Here is a 6,000-nt window from a genome sequence, read left to right as displayed (position 1 = left end):
CGTAAAGTAAAATTAAACAAGTAGCCTCTCAGCTAGCTGAGTGTGTGTTCCATCCCTCCCCGAGTAGGAAGCCTCCAAGATCCCCACCACCTCCTACTTGCAATTTTTGTTTTCACCCTTTCCTCTAAATTTCACCCATCTTGGAGAGAAAGAAATACAAACTAACCCCCATCCCTTATCCACAAAATTTTCTTTTCTCCATTCACCCCCATCTAGAGGGCATCCCCACCTAGAGACTGATCCATAGAAGACGAGGTTCCTTTTACAAACCTAGTGGAACGGGTAGTCTATCAACTAGACGGGGTTGGGAGGGTCCTACTAATCACCTTTTGTTTTTCTTCCCCTCGCCCTCGACACAAATGAATTATTGTACCATTTTATTGTTATCTTTTTGTTTTTACACGTCAATAAAAAATGTTTTAAAAATTGGGAGTTAAGTAGGACGTCCCCCAGTATGAAAGGGTGAATGCAGTATTATGGTGAAAGAAGATACTAGCTGGGAGAAACTTTTGATTTTGTTTAGTTCTGGAGTGACAAGGATGACCAACGACACCCACAATCCCCCCTTTTGAGTTGGCCATGTGCCTAAGTTTTTTGTTCATTGTTGATTTTCACTGTATTTTTAACATGAATATAGGATTTAATATCTCAAAGTGTAGTATCTGTTCCGGCAGATACTGCAAGCAAAGACCATATGTGGGTTGCCCCCACATATAAGACCTTGGTCAATGTAGGGGCAACCCTTCATACCAATTGTCACTATCCAGCTCCCCTACTCCCAGGGGAGTTGGTCCCCATTTCCCCTTCACTCCTCACATTAAAAATCGGCCTTGTGCCTAATTTGCTCGGTGGGGGAGCAAATAAATACCCTTTTCTTGGCCTTTTGACCAAGATCAAAGTATAGTATCTGTTCTTATGTTTGTAACTTTGTGATATAAAGTGGGGGATCACTTTTCTCTATTAATTCAATATAAAATGATCACCCACTTTACAACCAGTCAGTCTCAAAGCCATTCAAGTCATTCACTAGAACATTCAAGTTGTTTTTTAAGGATTCCAGTTATTTTTTAAGCATTCAAGTCATTCTTAAGGTCATTCAATATATCCTTAAGTTCATTAAAGTCATTCTAAGTCATTTACTTTTTATTTATTTAAGTCATTTCAGCCCATTTTTCGGTAATTTTAGTTTATCTTTAAGAATTTCATGTCAATCCTACATTCACGCATTCATTCATTACACGAGAGCACACGACTAATGGCTATCGGCCTTGTTCTGTCCAGTCTTAGATTTCTGCAAGTGTTTATATGCGCCTTATTTCTTACAACATGCTCGAATTATACAGTTTATTTTTTCCAAAATTTTTGCGGACCTACGTTTCTTTTTATCAAAATATTATTTGTCTGTTCCAAACAAAGGGAAGTAATTCTATAATAGGCGAATAGAAAGTTTTTTTGTTTTTTTTTTACACAGTGGTCACCACTTAGCAAGGCCCGAAAGCCACTCAGGGATAAGGGTTATTGCAAGTACAGTACGTCAGTGTGGAGATTTAATGAAGTGTTTACTTAAGAGGGCGGTTCATTAGGAATTTGTTAACGTTGGACTTGAAGACATCCAGGTTGTAGTCAGGTGGGAAGCAGGCAGACGGAACAGAGTTCCACAGGCGTGCAGTTCTAATAAAGAAGCTTTGTTCATGGAATCCACGTTTTGATTTAGGCACAGATAAAGAGTAGGGGAAATTTTTTGCAATGGATTCAGCTAAACGGGTGTTTTTCATGAAAGATTGGCGAGGGGTGACCAGAGATTGGAGTTACACCCCTTTAAAAAAAAAAAAAATATGGCCGCTGTATCAAAAAAACTTCTGACCTAGATAAATTATTTTCAGGGAAAAAATTAACTCCAATTACATTTTATTATTCTAAACAACATGTTACAATGATCTTCACGTTAAACCAGAATAAAGTATTGAGTTTCTAAAGAACAAACGCATCGGTGACAAGAATCATGAATCTAATTAACTTTATTTTATGTATTAGAAGACATTAGATGATTTCCATCGCCTGGGAGTAAATGATCCTTTCGAAACGACGTAGAAAGAAATACTGAAACATCTGTCCAATTAGCTTCCAAGAAAAGAAGATGTTTTCCCTCATTGCCTCCAATCTTTCTGATAGCCGACTGTGATACCCAAATGGGCTGTAATAATTCTTCTTGGGAATAAATGCGCCCTGCAAACTGATTGGCCAGCATGTAACCAAATCATCTAACAGGAACATTTCTCCGAAAGTGAAAATAAATCATTATCAATGTCTGCGTAACCTTGTACACACGTTTACACATGGGACCAACACATCGTAGCAGTCTACGTTGAAAAGGAGACCAAGACAAAGAATAACTGAAACTCACTTTTTCGTACAACAACGTCATTTATTTCCTCATTCTCCTGCCATGTGTGACTTCTCGTTTCGGCTGTGACGTCTCTCACGTGATCGTTTTCTCTAACATGCTCTCTCTCTCCTTTTTATTGCCTTTTACCTTACAGTGACATAATTTCACATTTCATAAGCATTTGTATACGCGCGTCCGCGCTCTGTTACAACTGCTACACTCTTGGGTCTTAATCCTGTATATTCTTGCATATTCCCTATAAAATTTGCGGAGGTACTGAACCATCTCTCCAATTAGCTTGCAAGAATGAAGAAAATAAGCAAATCCCAAGCAAATCATTTTGAAAATTATTTTGATTAAATTTGCTATTACCTGCTTTTATTTTCAGTTTCAAATGTTGACCTTAAAAAAAGCGCGATTATTTTCTGGATATCCTAATGTGCGGGCACGCGCGCGCGCGTGTGTGTCGCATTTTGTTTAATGTGAATATGTTGTTGCTGTGAGACATTCCAGAAAATAAAAAAAAAGATTGTCTCATTTCTTTTAATTCAGAATGAATTATAGTTGATTGCCACGATAAAGAATTTTAGCAACAACAAATTAGTTTCATGGAACCTTGTCATAAGAGAAGAGATGCCTAAAATGAACCGATATGAAACAAGAAACAAGATAATATTATTAAGTGTTGTCAGCAACGTTCAAAAAGGCGGTACATTGCCAAATGTAATGTATAGCCAGAACCGGAATTACCTATCCTTTCTTACAACTAGGAATGATCTCAATAGAGCTCTACTTAAAATGCTTCAGAAAACAAGAACATTACTTATTAGAAAAAAAATACATAAAAAATATATTAAAAAACAAAACAAATAAAAATTTTGAATATACGCACTTAAAATTTTGCACTGAAGGTTGACATTCGTGATGTTATGGCTTAGGTCCTTGGGCAGTTTTGGCTGTTTTTTTTTTCCTTACTTAGGATTCATCACTTATCAAGGCTCGAAGGCCACTCGAGGTTAAGTGTTAATGAATTTAAGGTGTTAGTGTAGTAATTGTTAATGGTGTAAGTTGGGTAGAATTTGATTATTTATGGAGACGACTCAACAAGAACTTGTTTACATTGGATTTGAAGGCTACTATGTTGTATTCAGTCGGGAAGCAGGCAAGTGGAACAGTGTTCCACAGGCGGGCAATTCTGGGAAAGAAGCTTTGTTCATGGAATCTGCTTTTAGATTTTGGCATGGATAGAGAGTGGGGGAAATCATATATGGTAGTTGTAGCTTGTCAAGTGTATTTTGTGAAAGTTTGGCAAGGAAGGAATGTAGATTGGAGCTCAGTTGAGAATTTGCCATTTAAATAACGATGGAGTAGAGACAGGCTTGCAACGTCTCTTCTGTGGGAAAAAGGTTGCAGGGAAGAGAAAAGGACATCATTTACTAGGTTTCGAAGCTGGTTTTGAACTCTATCAAGGCTGGATAGAGTGTACCGAGCAGCTCCTGCCCAGATGTGGCAACAGCACTCTATTTTAGGACATACCTGGCCCTTACACAGATAGCAGACTGCATCAGCAGTGAGATGCCTACTGGAGCAGTGGAATGATCCAACCATTTTTCCAGTAATCTTGGCAATAGATTTGATGCATGTGTTCCATTTCAGATCAGGAGTGAAATTGGAGTGTAATGGGGGTTTGATTTAATTGGGGGTGTAATGGGGTTTGGTTTGAGCGATTATGATGAAATGGGTGAGAAGTTTGGTTTTTGATGCATTAAATTAACCAGCCATCTTTTTCCACATTCCACCACATTCTCAAGATCAGAAAAAACTGAATCAGAAAGATCTTGATCATCGTTGGCCTTTGAAGTGTTGCCATAGATTGTGGTGTCATCTACATAAATAATCTCAGAATGTTATTTGGGAAATCATTAATGAAGATCAGGAAAAGTGTTAGGCCCAGGATGGAACCTTGAAGGACGCCTTTGTTAATACTATGAGTTTCTGATTTTTGCCCATAAACAACTACTCTCATAAACTTATCAGATAGAAATGATTTAATAATTAAGAGAACGTTTCCAGCTATTCCATAGCTGATGATTTTGTGAAGTAGACCTTTATGCCATATTCTATCAAAAGCCTTTGATATGTCAAGAGCTATTGCTCTAGAAATAAAGATCCTGTCGAGATATTCACTAATCTTGTGTGATATAACAGTTAGTACATCAGCTGTAGATCTCACAGAACGGAAACCTACATTGTATGTCACTAAGCAAGTTATTTTTGTTGAGATGATTGACCACTTCTCTATTTATCGCAGATTCTAACCACTTACTCATGACACACAAGAGACTGACTGATCTGTACTGAAAAGGAGATGACTGATCTCCGGAATTTTTAAATACGGGGCAGAATGGTGAAGTTTTCCAAGGTGTTGGGAAACATTTCTCTTTAAAGCAACGTTTAAACAGCTTTGTAAATATAGGTGCTAGTTCTGGTTGAAGCTTTTTGAGCACTATTTTTTTTTTTTTTTGATAAGCTTGGCAACATCGCGTACAAATATTTGTATGTTTCATAGTGTGTTTTCAGCTACAGGAGGAAATACCGGGGGGTGGGGGGTACTTGACCCTGATTACAAAGGGTAGAATTCGCTGCAAAGTTCTTGTCAAAGAGTTTTGTTTTGTCAGATGCTTACGAAATTACCTCCGGTCCATTGATGATGCTAAGAATAGAGGATACACTCCTCGAACATCATACTCCTAACCCTAACCCCAACCCCGTCAGAGCAGACCATGTTCTGACACACCCTCATTCTATGCCATGCTGTGCAACACTCCCCGGCCTGTTTTATTCTCGGTATGGACAGGGTACACATTGGGGTACATGTCATTTAGGTAACGTGATTAAAACAAGGAACTATTATCCCTCTCTCACCAGTTTCCTTTTATTTCCAAAGTTAAATACGCGCATGTAAATCATTGGGAAGAAATAAAGTTAATGCCCAAATAAAATAACATCAACAACAAAAAAAATAAAAATAAAAAGATGGTTACTAGTCTAAGGGCTAAGAAATGGTCTCAGCAGAAATGCTCTACTTAAAATGTTACAGAAGACATTAATGTTACTTATTTAAAAGCGGGTGGCGATGGTCTAGTGGTTAATGACTTGGACTGACGACCTAGATGTTCCAAGTTTGAATCCAGTTTGTTCCACAAAAATCAGTTTCACTTTGGATGTTGGCAACCGTCTCATAGTTCTTCCCCTAAGTACCCAATGATCTTTCTAGAAATAATTCTGACTAAAATATCGGGGAAACCAATGCTTAGGATAGAATCTTTGGATTTATACAACGATGATGATGATGATGATGATGATGATGATGATGATGACGATGATGATGATTATTTGTGCAACATTCTTTTTTCGGACTATTATCTTCATCTTCATAGTTGTTGTCGTTGTTTCACCTCGTTTCGGCTAACACATCCTCTGGTCTTCTTCAGGTGATAATAGTCCACAAAAAAGAATAAAGGCACAAATTATGAAGCCTCATCCAAAAGCATTAAAAAATAACTAAATAAAAAAATAAATAAATAAATAAGTAAAAATGATGATGATGATGA

At 37.5% G+C, this 6,000-nt stretch overlaps 1 protein-coding gene and 1 pseudogene across 3 annotated transcripts in view; one reads left to right on the top strand and one right to left on the bottom strand.

The window, feature by feature from the left end:
* Positions 1 to 6,000, bottom strand: part of LOC145269279 (tumor protein 63-like) — a 524,598-nt gene that overhangs the window by 200,995 nt on the left and 317,603 nt on the right. The window lies entirely within an intron of this gene.
* LOC145274328 (U2 spliceosomal RNA) lies at positions 867 to 988 on the top strand (annotated as a pseudogene).

This window comes from Euprymna scolopes, chromosome 4, assembly GCF_053919585.1.
Source record: "Euprymna scolopes isolate OS-2025 chromosome 4, ASM5391958v1, whole genome shotgun sequence".
Taxonomy (NCBI): Eukaryota; Metazoa; Mollusca; class Cephalopoda; order Sepiida; family Sepiolidae; genus Euprymna; species Euprymna scolopes.
Note: the sequence above shows the minus strand (reverse complement) of the source record. Positions and strands in the feature narration are given on the sequence as shown.